Consider the following 13902-nt stretch of genomic DNA (forward strand, 5'->3'; position numbering starts at 1 on the left):
CTTTTACAGGAAAAATGAAGACAAAAGACAGATGGCCTTTATGTAGTCTCCATCCATCAGCATAAATAAACTACTGCAGTTCCATTCTTCTCAAATCATCTCAGCAGCTTTGCTCTCAAATCGCTTTGCTCTCAAATCGTTTTGGAGTTAAATCATCTCAGCAGCTTTGCTCTCAAATCGCTTTCAACTTCGAGCTTGTGTTCCTCAAGTTTGTGGTATTTCATATACAATTTATTGAAGCATATTAGTTGATTTCCTTTGGTATATTGATCTTTATTTAAATATCTGCTTTCAACTTGTGCTTGTGCTGTTTGAATTTCCTTGTTAATTAGAAAAATTAAAATGGACTCTACTCAAAGCCAACCTATTGAGATCCCTGTTGTTGCTGACTCGTCTCAAGCTATTCCCTCTAGTCAAAAACAAAAACAAACTTCTGATGCATGGTCACATTTTAAGAAAATTGAAACTGAAAAAGATGGTAAAAAAGAAGTAAAAGCCGAATGCAATTATCGTAAAAAGTTATTGTCTTGTGCATCCACAGGTGGTACTAGTCACTTAAAAAGACATAAAGATTCATGTATCAAAAAAACAAACTTGGATATTAGGCAAATGCAGTTAAATGTACAACTTTCTGGAAAAGTAGGCACTTTTAGGTATAATGTTGAACTTGGGAAATTACGTGTGGTTACTTATATTCTTGAAAAAGATTTGCCATTTTCTACCAGTGAGGATGATGCTTTTGTTGAAATGATAACTGGTGGATTTTGTCCAAAATTTAAGAGTTTTTCAAGGATTACTTGCAGGAATATAATATTAAAGATGCATCAAGATGGGAAAGAGGAGCTGAAAAAATATTTCCATAATTATCAAGGTAAGATAAGCTTAACTTCAGATTTATGGAAGGCCAAACATCAAAATCTTTATTATATGTGTATCACAGCACACTTCCTTGATGAAGAGTGGAGACTAAATAAAAGAATTATTTCATTTATTAGGGTTGAAAAGAACCACACAGGTGTAGAAGTAGGAGATCTTATAGCATCTGAATTAGTTAAGTGGGGTATACGTGATAAAATTTTCTCAATAACTTTGGATAATGCATCTAGTAACGATGTGGTACAAAACTATCTTAAAGCAATTTTACTTGAGCTCCCACTGAAGGGTAAATTATTGCATGTTCGTTGTTGTGCTCATATTTTAAATTTAATTGTGCAAGATGGTTTAAAAACAGTTAATCAATCCATAGCAAATATTAGAAGTTTAGTAACCACCCTTCATACATCACCTACCAAGTACCAAGCTTTTCTAACATGTTGCCAAAACATAGGGTTAAAACTTAGAAATGTTCCATTAGATGTGAAAACTAGATGGAATTCAACTTATAAGATGTTGGAAGTGGCTACAAAATATAAAGGAGCTTTAGGATTATTTCAAACAAAAATCAAACATCAACCCTTTTTAACAGATGAAGATTGGGATATTGCAACACTTTGGAGAGAACATTTAGTTCAATTTTATGAATCCACTGAAATAATTTCTGGCTCTGACTATCCAACTATTCCTTTAGTACTAAAAGAAATAACTAAAATAAAAGACATTTGTCTTACTCTTGAAAGTGAAAACAATGATCTTTCCAAACAGCTTAATGTATGTGATATGAAGTCAAAATTTGCAAAGTACTTTGGGGATTTACCCTTGATTTATGGTTTGGGTGTAATTTTAGATCCAAGGAATAAAACAAAAATTTTAGAAGTACTCTGTGAAATTCTTTATGAGGGAAATGCAAATACAATTGTGGAAAAAGTGCTCACAACATTAAAAGAGTTATATGAAGAATATAAATTATATTTGTCTTTGCATGATAGTAGATCACAACATGAACAAGTGGCATCTACATCATCTGCATCTTGCACCTCAACATTTAGTAGAAAAAGAAGTCGTGTGGATGATCTTTGTGATTCTAAAAGGTTAAACACAAGCAATTTTTCATCTAGTGAATTATCACGCTATCTTGATTCACACACAGAAATGGATGATGATGAAAAGAATCCTTTAAATATTTTGGCATGGTGGAAATCACAACAAAAAAATTACCCTGTGCTTTCCACCATAGCCCGTGATATTTTAACCATTCCAGTGTCTTCAGTTGCTTCTGAATCAGCTTTTAGCAAAGGTGGACGTGTTATAAGTGACCATCGAGCAAGTTTGGCTCCAAATAGTGTTGAAGCGTGCATTTGTGGAAGTGATTGGATTAAACAAGAAAAAAAGAAAGTCAAGAAGAAAATGATTGTACAAGATGAACAAGAATGGCCGGAGTGGTTTGTCCAAGATGCAGAATAAATATTTTCGTTTTTATTGTTTTGTAGTCTATTTCAATTTTTTTTCAAAATTATTTCAAAATTTCAATGTATTGTTGTTATTATAAAATTATGGATGAAGTTTTCAAACATAAAAAACAAATGGAGTTTAATAAAGCATAAAATAATGGCCCATTTTATAGGGCCAAATAGACTTGACTCATTGGCCCGATTATAAGCCCGAAAATGTTAGGCCCATGGGTAGGGCCTGGGCTTTGTATATTTGATATAGGACTGGCCCGGCCCGGCCCGATAATTCCCTAGGGCTGAAAAGGCCCGTTACTAGTTAGGGCCTGGGCTCACACCTCTTAGGGCCGGGCTGGCCCGGCCCGGCCCATTTTACAGGCCTAGCTGCAAGCCTCCCAGCAACCATGAGAATCGATCGAAGGCAAGCATCCCCTTTGGAATCCTTCAATTTCATTCTTTGTTCCCCATCTTCTTCCTCTCTCTCTCTCATGACACACATCCAGAGAGCAAGCTTCCCTCTCATCTTCAAAACCTAGCAATTTCATGCACTATTCATCATTCTTCCCCATTTTCCCTCTTGGCAGAACTGTTCCAGTACTTTACAAAACTTTCGTCAAGCTGCCGGAAACTTACTCAAGCCACCCGTTCCTCTTCCTATCTCTTCCTCTCTCTCTCCTCAACAAATCCTCTCAAAAACTTTCTCTTCCCCTTACTTTGAGCCTCTGTTTCTCATAGGAAACCCAAGCCTTCTCTATCTCATGCTAAACTCACGAATGCTCAGCTCCCATGCCACAAGCTTCTCATGCCAAGCCACAATATTTATCTGCAAGTGACTGTTGGTTTCATTGGTGAAGAAGACCAAGGTATTTCCTAAGGCTCAGCTACCCTTTCGAAGCACACTTGGGGTCTGATCCTCGAACTCAGACACAAGGGGCAATTCCAGCCATTTGCTCTTTACAGCAGCCCAGGCCCATTCGTCAAGCTGCTGGAACGAAAAAGCCCCCACATAAATTGGCGACTCTATTTGGGATTAGGCTGCTATCTTCACCAATCAGTACAAGGAAAAACCTCTTATGCAACGTAAATTTTAGCAACGCACCATATTTTGGTTGCCAAAAAGGGCATCGGCGACGAAAATTTTCCAATTAGTCGCCAAAAAGTTCGTGATATTAAGACCCCTTCATGATTTGAGTTAACTACATAGCGACTAATTTATCAACTAAGGGCGACGAAAGTTTTTGGTGGTTAGGCGAGCACTTGGCGACCAAACATATATTTGGTCGCGATGTACTGAATTAGGTGAGCGCGAAACTCTAAAATTTTTGGCGACGAAAATATTGGGTCGCTAAGTTTTAATGTGTTGTCGCTAAGTTAGAATTGGCGCTTAAAAATTTCGTGGCGTTGACGACCATTTGTTTTTCGTCGCAGATCATTGTGCGTGAAAAATGTAAACCGTAAAACAACGGTGTTTTATGTATGTTAGCATATGGGTTTTAGCATCATATAAAGGCTTTATCCATTGCAAATAGAACTAATTAATTAGAAACACAATGAAGATATGTGTATGAGTTTTCTAAATTTTCCATGATCTTATATATTGACGGGGCATGCTAAGATTGTTTTGAAACAGAGCTGCAGTTATACTTCTATTCCTCTTTGGAGGCCCAATTCCAAACACCTATAAAACAAATTCAGTTCTAATAACCCGTTGTGCTCTTAGAAGTTATAATTTAGGCCCAATTATAAGGGGACCATGTTGCTGGGCAAATATTTATAATCCCTGTTTTTGGAAGTTTCTTGTTTGTATTGTTGTTGCTTTCAGGAGATGGAGAAAAAGATCTTATAAGATCTGTGAGTATTTTCAAACTTTCTGCAATCTGCATATGCAAAGAGATCTATTCCATTTTTTATGTGCCTTTTCCTTTTATTATTTGCTTCAAGTTGAATTTTTTTTTGTTTGTTTTGTTTTGTGACTTTGATTAGGATAATTGGCATTGCTAGTTTATGAACACAATTGGTCGTATTGGCATCCCATTTACTTCATTCTTTTTATGCATTTATATATATTGACATCTTTATTTTGCTTCTTTTTGTAGAAGAAGATGAATGAAGAGTATGAGAAGGCCTAGCAACAAGTGGCAGAGAGTTCAGGAACTCCACTAGATCAAGTCACACTCCCTATCCCACAACAGTTAGAGATCATGACTGTAGAACTTGGGGTTGCAAAGGGCAAGAGGATTCGAGGCTTGGGTTCTAGTCTCCAAGTGGAGAGTTCTTTTCAATAGTAATTATGCTATTCCTATTAATTTCATCTATTTACGGTTTTTCAAAAACTTTATGGACTAAATAATATTCTGTTACAAAGCTTGAAATATAAATAATTATTTTTATATAAAAAAATTAATACACTTTTTGGCAACGAATTAGATTTCATGGGCAATACCAATATCTACAGTTTTGGCGACCAATATATTTCGTCGCCCATTCTAAAAAACCAAACCAACTAACATATGCGACAAATAAATTACCTCTTTCACGACCAAAAATTCGTCGCCCAAATGTTCAGCGACCAAACATTTGTTTCGTCGCCAAATAATTCTATGTTCGCGGGAATTCCCATTCTAAAAAACCAAACCAACTAACATATGTGACAAATAAATTACCTCTTTCACGACCAAAAATTTGTCACCCAAATGTTCAGCAACCAACTTGGAGCTGTTTAGGGACGACAATTTGGTCGCTAATATATTTAGCGACGAAATTTGTTTTCGTCGCATGGGGCTTTTAGCCACGAGCTTTCAACGACGACCTTGGCGACCAAAAATATTCGTCGCTATTTATCTTTGGCGACGAAAATTGGTGTTATAGCGACCATCTTGTTTCGTCGCTAAAAGCGATTTTCCTTGTAGTGTAATACCTCCAAAGTTGAAGACCAGAAGCAATAAACCAGAGAAAATAAAGGGATAAGAACATTCTCTCTTTCTTTTTCTTTTTCTTTTTTTTCCTTTTGTTGGCTATCTACTTTGCAGAACAAGCATAATAAGGGTTACTGACATGTGCCTTTTGCTTGTGTCTTAGATCTCCATTCTCAAGCAAAACCAGATCTTGTACGAGGGCTGGGGGCTTTGGCAAGTCCATCATTCATGCCATTGAGCAAACTGCACGTGCAAACTCCAAAATACTTGGGGGCTTCAAAAAAAATTGAGTCAAGCATAAGCACTTCAAAGTTTCTCATGCTAAACCAAGCTATACCTCGGTTCTAAGAGCTGTGTGAAAATTATTCACATCCTCATAGCAAGTCCAAGCTATATCACTCCAAGCCAAGTTACATTCTTCCAGCTCCTACTCTACAAGTAGAGAATTTCTGGCACTTGCCTTATTTCAAATCTTCTTAGCCCCTGCCCTATTTCAAACATCATGCTAGTGTATATGCTCCTTAACCCCCAAAACTCAATTTATCCTTGCAACAATTCAACAAACTCATTACATATGTGAAAGAAAACTCAAAGTAGCCTCAACAACTAGCTTGTTCTCTGTCTCATCCAAAGTATCTCTGGTCAAGCAATTCAAATCTTCCATAAGCCTTCATATCGTAAGTCAAGGTGCAAGCAACCAAAACTCACCTTCATGCTACCAAATTCCTAGCAAATTAGTAAGAAAATGACACTTCTCATGCTTTGGAGCTTCTCAATCAAGTCTGAAAAAGATACACTAGCCAAAAATTAGACGCCGAAAAGGGATCCTTATTTTATGAAGATGAATGCTTCAACACTAGCATTTCAAGCAAATTGAAGAACTCATGCTCTTGCGACAAAACCATACAAACATCATGCTCTCACAACAATATTGCTCAAGATCATGCTCTAGTAATGTCCATGTCAGCACTCAATGCCAAGTTTTCAACCATTCTAGCTGAAACATCCCACATTTGGAAAATCACTAGAAATGAAGCTTACAACCAACAATTCCCAAACTTTCCAGATTAGAACTAGACATATTAAGCTTCATTTTTCCAAAATTTCGTTGCATTTAGAGCTAGGGAAGTATGTCAAACAGATTCCCAAAATATGCCATGCAGCAGAAACTGCACAATTCCAGCAGTGTACTACTCGAGTTTCAACCACCATATAACGTTGTTTTTCCACGTCAGTATTAATGGAAAAAACGAAGTGGAAAAACTATTTCACGACGGTTATATAAATATATGGGACGTCGTATGTTTTAATAACGTCGTATTTTATATATTTAAAGACGTATTGTATTTATTTACACGACGGATTTTGTATAAAATAGGTCATCTATTCTTCTCCACGACAATTTTTTCGTTCATTTTTCAGTATACAGACGTCGGTTGTTTTTTGTTAATGACGTTGTTTGTTATAACAACGACGGTGATTTCCCGTCGTGGTTTTACTTTGCAAAAGATGTCGGTCGATTTTACGACGGTTTGAAAACCCGATACACGACGGTGAATTTCCGTCGTCTTTTGCCTTTTTTGTAGTAGTGATAGTGCAGATTAATCATAGGATCCCCTAGCTTTCCATATTTTGTAAATATCTCAATTGTTGTATACGGATATTTGTGTGTGAGAGAGAGACAGACAGAGAGACAGAAGCACACAGAGAGAGAGAGAGAGAGAGAGAGAGAGAGAGAGAGAGAGAGAGAGAAAGAGAGAGAGAGAACCTGCAAGTGCAGTTGCAAAGAATATTGTAGAGAATTTGCAAATGAAACCTCACCTTGCAAGTAAAAAAGGTAGAGAAGGGCAGACCTCAACCAATAGCCAAACAACAAACATCTCTTCAAGGGATTAACATAAATGTACAAGCCCAAACACAAACACAGAGAAATTAGATGACCAAAATTCATGAAACCTAAACAATTGCTTGTTGGAATATTGATTTTAACTCTGTGTTTTGCCCACACTCTCTTTTCCTTTCTCTATCTCACTTGGTTTCCTCCTTTATTTCTTATTATTGTTTTTTTTTGGGTCAATCATCCCTCTTTATTTTAATCTATATGGCCTCTATCCTCTTGTGATAATCTTCTCTTTATTATTTCTCTGTTCCCCCGTGGTTTTCTTCTCCATACCTTATTGTCTCTATGGTGCTTTGAAATTCAAACTTGCCCATGCTCTCGTTTTCATTTCTCTGTGTCCCAAGTTGGTTTCACCTCCTATCCTCTATTGTTGTGCTGCATCCTCTCTTAACCCCTTTATTCCCTTCAAGTATTCCTTCTTTTCTCTCTGCATGCATCCCTTTCTGCTTTCCATGTGATGAATTTTCTTTTGTTTCCATTCCTCATCTTTATTATATTCCTTCTTTTCACGTCTTATTTTCAAACTTGTCACCTCTCCGGCGTCAAGTTTGCGGGAGAGTGTTAGGAGGTTACGGGAGTTACCATAGTTAAGGGTCTTCAATGACAATACATTAGTGTTTTAGCTGTTATGTTGTTATTAGCCTTTATTAGGATATAATGGGTTTTCCGTTTCATTGTGTAACCACTAGGAAGATATCTTATAGTTTGGGTATAAATATTGGTTGTAATATCTCAAATACAATAATCGAATATACAGTTTCTACACTCACCAACTCCACACCATCTCCCAATGGACTTGCACACAGAAGTTCCACCGTTGAAACGACAGTTGGGATAGCAAACTCATTGCCGTATAATCTAGAGGGAAGACAAAGATCATTGAGGCGCTTCCCGTGAGCGTTGACCGAGCAGGAAATGCGAACAGTGTCTTTTGGATTCAGTCTCAGTGAAAGCGTCCAGCATTTCCAGACGCGGACTGTTATGAGCTCAAATGAGGAGCAAGTGGAAAGGTGGGGTGGAAGATGTTTCCTAAGGGCTCTGATCTGCTGTGGACTGTAATAGAAGGATCGTTGGGCCATGTTTGATTGGTATATTGCTGCAATGAATGAGCCTTGTGAATCAAGCAATTGGTCATATTCGTAATGCGGACGTGTAATTGTTGGTGGATCTCTGGCATTGAGGAACTCTCGTGCCCACACTGGAGGGATTGATGGTGAATCTGCTCCTTGGGCCATCTCCCCAATTGCGTTCAAGAATTGAGCCAACCCCACTGCATCACACATTGTGTGGTTTATGTGCGACCCAAAAACGAAGCCTCCACATGTCAGGCGAGTTACCTACATTAATAATTGCAAGTACTTTTGATAGATAAACTGTATATACTTGCTCTCTTTTCTTTTTTCTTTTTTTGTCAAATATATACTTGCTCTCTTTTCTTTTTTCTTTTTTTTGTCAAATATATATACTTGCTCGTTGTGGGCAAAGTAGTACACTTGTATTTGCTAAAATATGAAACCTAATATGAGAATATTTGTTTGTGGGAATTTTTTGTGTATTTTTCTCCTTTTAGGATGTCATATTTATAATACAATGGAACTTTAATAGGCAAGTAAATAATAAATTCCTATTTCTATTTACAGTATGAAATCAAAGAATTAAAGTAAATCAAATATAATTATAATGGGAATCCTTAGTGTGTAAGGTAAGAAAGTCAATGGTCCATGAGTCAGCCAACACTCCCCCTCACGTTGGTGCATAGATGTCCCCAATGCCCCACTGGTCCAGTGAATTGTGGAATGCTTTACTGGAAATTTCATTTCTCAAAATATCCGCCAATTTAACCTAGGACTTTACGAAAGGAAACTGAATCACTTTAGCTTCGAGCTTTTGTTTGATATAGTGTCGATCTACCTAAACATGTTTAGTGCGATAATGATGAACTAGATTCTGTGCAATAGCTATTGCAGCCTTGTTGTCACAAAAGAGATTCATTACAGATGTAGGTCTATACCCAGGTTCAGTAAGCAACCTCTTTAACCAAATGAGTTCGCAAATGCCTTTGGTCATACCTTTGAACTCGGCTTTTGCACTGGATAAGGTGGCCACCTTCTGTTTCTTGCTTCTCCATGTAACCAAATTACCTCCCACGAATGTGAAGTAACCGGATGTAGATTTCCTATCTATTATACTTCCTGCCCAATCTGCATCTGTGTAACCATCAATATTCTGATGACCATGTTTTGAGAACATAAGTCCTTTTCCAGGTGCAGACTTCAAATATCTAAGTATTCGAATAACTGCATTCATGTGGTCTTCACTCGGAGAATGCATAAATTGACTGACGACGCTCACCGCATAAGCAATGTTTGGCCGAGTATGAGACAAGTAGATCAATCTTCCCACTAACCTTTGGTATCTTTCTTTGTTAGTTGGAACTTGATCCGGGTATTTTGCAAGATGATGATTCTGAACAATAGAAGTGTCTACAGGTTTGCAATCTAGCATTCCTGTGTCTGTCAACAAGTCCAAGAATTATTTCCTTTGAGAGAGAAATATGCCTTGTTGTGATCGGGCCACCTCAATCCCCAAGAAATATTTGAGTTCACCTAGATTCTTCATCTCAAATTCAGTATCGAAATAGTCTTGTAGCTGAGATATTTCATGTTTATCATTTCTAGTAATAATCATGTCGTCAACATAGATTATTAAAGCTATTACCTTCCCTTTCTGATGTTTCAAGAATAGAGTATGATTTGAGTTACTATGTCGGAAACCATTGTTCTTCATTGCCATGGTGAATTGCCCAAACCATACACGTGGTGACTGTTTCAATCCATACAACGCCTTTCGTAATTTGCATACTGTTCCAGTCTGAGTAGTATTATATCCAGGAGGAAAGTCCATATACACCTCTTCTGTGAGTTCTCCATGTAGGAAAGCATTCTTTACATCGAACTGATGTAGTGGCCAGTCCAAATTAGCTGCGAGGGACAATAAGACTCTGACTGTGTTCAATTTTGCAACTGGTGCAAATGTTTCTTCATAATCTACACCATACGTCTGTGTGTACCCTTTCGCCACAAGTCTTGCCTTGTATCGTTCGATAGATCCATCAGCGTTGTGTTTTATGGTAAACACCCATCTACATCCAACAGTCTTTTTTTCTTGTGGTAAAGTTTCCAGTGTCCAAGTCTGATTCTTCTCAAGAGCTTTCATCTCTTCCTTTATAGCTTGAACCCACTTAGAATCTTTCAATGCCTCGGAAAGCTTGGTTGGGATATGAATAGCAGACAACTGATGCACAAAGGCCTTGAGTGGTTCAGACAGCTTCTCAGTGGATACATGATTCACAATTGGATACTTTGATATCTTGCCAATATCAGGTATATAATGGTTTGGTGGCTTCCCACGATTTTTCCTGAAAGGTAATTGGTATCCAATAAATTTATCCTCTAAATTAACAAGTTTAGTAGGAGTAGTTACCTCAAGGATATTCTCAGGAGGTTGGTCCGTTTGTTCTGTGTTGTTTGTATGTGTGGGACTCGGATTAGAAACATCTTCACAAGGGTCAAGTGGGTCAGGCGATTGATCATTGTGAATGGGCGATTGATTGCTTTTCAGCAAAGAGAAATCTCATGCTCCAAACTCGGGACGATCGATCATTTCTATACAAAGGTGAATTTCTTTGTTTTTCAAGTTGCTCCAATTCTGCTCTTCACTTCGTATCTCCCCCTGAAACGTAGAATTCGATGATGGGTCATGAAAGAACATTTCAGATTCCAGAAAGGTCACATCCAGAGTTACATAGGTACATCGGGTAGGAGGGTGATAACAGAGGTAACCTTTCTGATGAGTGGCATAACCCAAAAAAACACAACGAATCACACAAGGATCAAGTTTGCTATGTTGATTTTTGTGGAGATGAACGAAGGCCACACATCTAAAGATTTGGGGTGTGAGTACCGAACAGAGAAGGCATGCGGTTGATCAGGTGAACTGCGGTGACAATAGCATCATCCCAATGATGGCGAGGAACATGAGCGTCAATCAGAAGTGCTCGGGAGATTTCAAGAAGATGTCGATTCTTTCGTTCAGCAACACCATTTTGTTGTGGTGTCTGAGGACAAGTCGTCTCATGGATAATTCCATGTTGTTGGAAGTAAGCCTGAAAGTCATGATTGACAAATTCTCCACCATTGTCTGAGCGAAGAATCTATGTTTGAGCATTGAATTGAGTTTTCATCTGTTTATGGAAGAACTGAAAGCGGGAAAACACTTCGTTTTTATTCTTCAGCAAGTAAAGCCATGTCATCCTTGTACAATCATCTACGAATGTGACAAACCACCGAACGCTAGAAGGAGCAGTGATAGGTGAAGGTCCCCAGACATCAAAGTGAATTAACGTAAATGGAGTAGTACACTTGTTTGTACTTAGCGGATAAGTAACTCCATTGGCGTTAGCAATACAAGTTCATCGAGGTTGTGTAGTATTCAGAAAATCATCAGGATCAAACGTCATATGATCAGTTGTACCAGAATCAATTATCCAGCTCTTGGAATCAATCTTATCCGAAGTATGGAACCCTTAACCAGTACCATTACTGGCCATATCGCGTTGTGTTCGATCTTTGAGAGTAGCCCACTATTTAGGGTAGCCATGCAATTTAAAACAATTCTCACGAGTGTGTCTCGGATCACCACAATATGCGCAATCTCGTTCATGTGTCGGGGTCGTTAGTCGAGAAGTCATAATTTGTGCAGCGGAAGATGCATAGGATATAGGTTTAGTAGGAATCCGGATCAGGATCTGAGCCTGAGTCGGGGCCGAAGTCGGAGTTGAAGTCGGGATCTGGGTCTGAATCATAGACAAATTCGAGGTTGGGGTCATCATCGAAGTCGGAGTCGGGGTCGGGGTCGGGGTCATCGTCATTGTAGTTGGGGTCGGGGTCGTCAAAATAGGATCTTGATTCAGGATCGATTTCGGGGTCATCAAAATAGGATTCTGATTTAGGATCGGGTTCGGGGTCAAAGTTTGTATTCGTAGGAGCTGAGCCATCCGGGCACTCAACTCGGCTATGGTTGGTTGAGAAGGAGAGAACGAGTCGGTGGTGCTACCTCCATGAGAGTTGAAAAAATCATCAACCCCCATAGCGGCGGCTGGGGTTTAAAACTAGAGTTAGCAATTTCAAGATTGCCGCTCTGATGCCATGCTAAAATATGAAACCTAATATGAGAATATTTGTTTGTGGGAATTTTCTGTGTATTCTTCTTCTTGTAGGATGTCATATTTATAATACAACGGAACTTTAATGGGCAAGTAAATAATAAATTCCTATTTCTATATACAGTAGGAAATCAAGAATTAAAGTAAATCAAATATAATTATAATGGGAATCCTTGGTGTGTAAGGTAAGAAAGTCAATGGTCCATGAGTCACGCCAACAATATTAACTGTATATACCTGAAGAAATCCTAGCCGCTCTCTTCTTCTGTGAGTCTAAAGGAAAACTCCATAGAGGGGGGAGGAGGAAGAAGCATCATTGCCCCTCCTCCCCCTCTTCTCTTCTCGTCTTTTCCTTTTAGGTTAGTGAATAAGTCCACTGGAGTGTTTTGCATAAAAAGCCTCTTGTGATGGTTTCTTCTTAACCATGGTTAGATTGAAGTTCCCCATCAGTCCTTTTAGTCTATGTTCTCAATCAAATCTTGCTCCCAAAACTTGCTCCCTAACGTCGCTCTTGTTCTCTAAATTTGATTCTACATCATCTTTGACGAAGGTTGCTACAAATCACCCAATTGTTCTTTGACAAGGTTGTTGTTTTCATTTATTCGTTCACTCTTATGCACAGGTAGATCGTTGGAAATCATATTTTCCCTAGATCTGTTATGGATGCAGTGGTGGGTATGGCCGTGACAGCAATTCTTTAGGTGGTGGTGGTAGGGTTCGTATAGGCTCATGGGCTGTTTTAAGGTTTTGTGGGCTTTATTTGGACTTATGGTTAATTGTGGTGATGTGGGTTAATAGTTTTAGTGTAGCTTTTGTTCACGTTAGTTTTGCTTTTAGCATTTTAGTTTGTTGCCCTTTTGGGATTGGTATTTTAGATGTCTTGTTGATGTCTTTGATTGTACTGTTGAAGTTTACCTAATAAAGTTTCTATTTGATTAAAAAAAAATTGTATATATTTTAAATGTAAGTTGACCTTAATTTTTATGTTTTCGTGCTCGTTTTGTCTAATAAATTATCATAAAAACAAAATTAAGAGGGAAGAGTACAGCAAATCGATAAAATGATCAGAGTATGAATTGTGCAGGACAATTGAGGGTACGTTCTTGTGTCAAATTGTTAAGGAGAAGGTTTTGACTCAAAATTGATGACAGCCTTAAGTCATGTGTTTGGATCTGAAAAGGGAAACGAATTAAGTATTCATCATCTATTTATATTCAAGTCCAGATGAGCAGATAATGAATATTCATACCCACGTCCCTACTCCTCCTATTGAATCCTTTTCCTGGCTCCTCCTCCATATCCGTAATATAGCCAAATACCGGGACCTCTTTGTTGGGGAATTGGTTCCTTGCCCCACTCCATTGCAAATGTACCAGGAAAAAACAACTTTTGAATGAGAAAAGAAAAGTTAAAAACTATTCTACTAGGGCAACAGACAAAACAAAAGTTTTGTATTTACCTATATTTTTTATTGATTAATTAATTCAATATATAATATAAAAGGTGGAACATAAAATTTAGTGGCACACGTGGTGTATA

At 38.0% G+C, this 13902-nt stretch overlaps 1 pseudogene; it reads right to left on the reverse strand.

The window, feature by feature from the left end:
• Positions 1-7503: 7503 nt before the first annotated feature.
• Positions 7504-8479, reverse strand: LOC148294311 (alcohol acyl transferase 2 pseudogene; annotated as a pseudogene).
• Between the last annotated feature and the right edge of the window lie 5423 nt (positions 8480-13902).

Source organism: Prunus avium, chromosome 5 (assembly GCF_965620075.1).
Source record: "Prunus avium chromosome 5, drPruAviu1.hap1.1, whole genome shotgun sequence".
NCBI lineage: Eukaryota > Viridiplantae > Streptophyta > Magnoliopsida > Rosales > Rosaceae > Prunus > Prunus avium.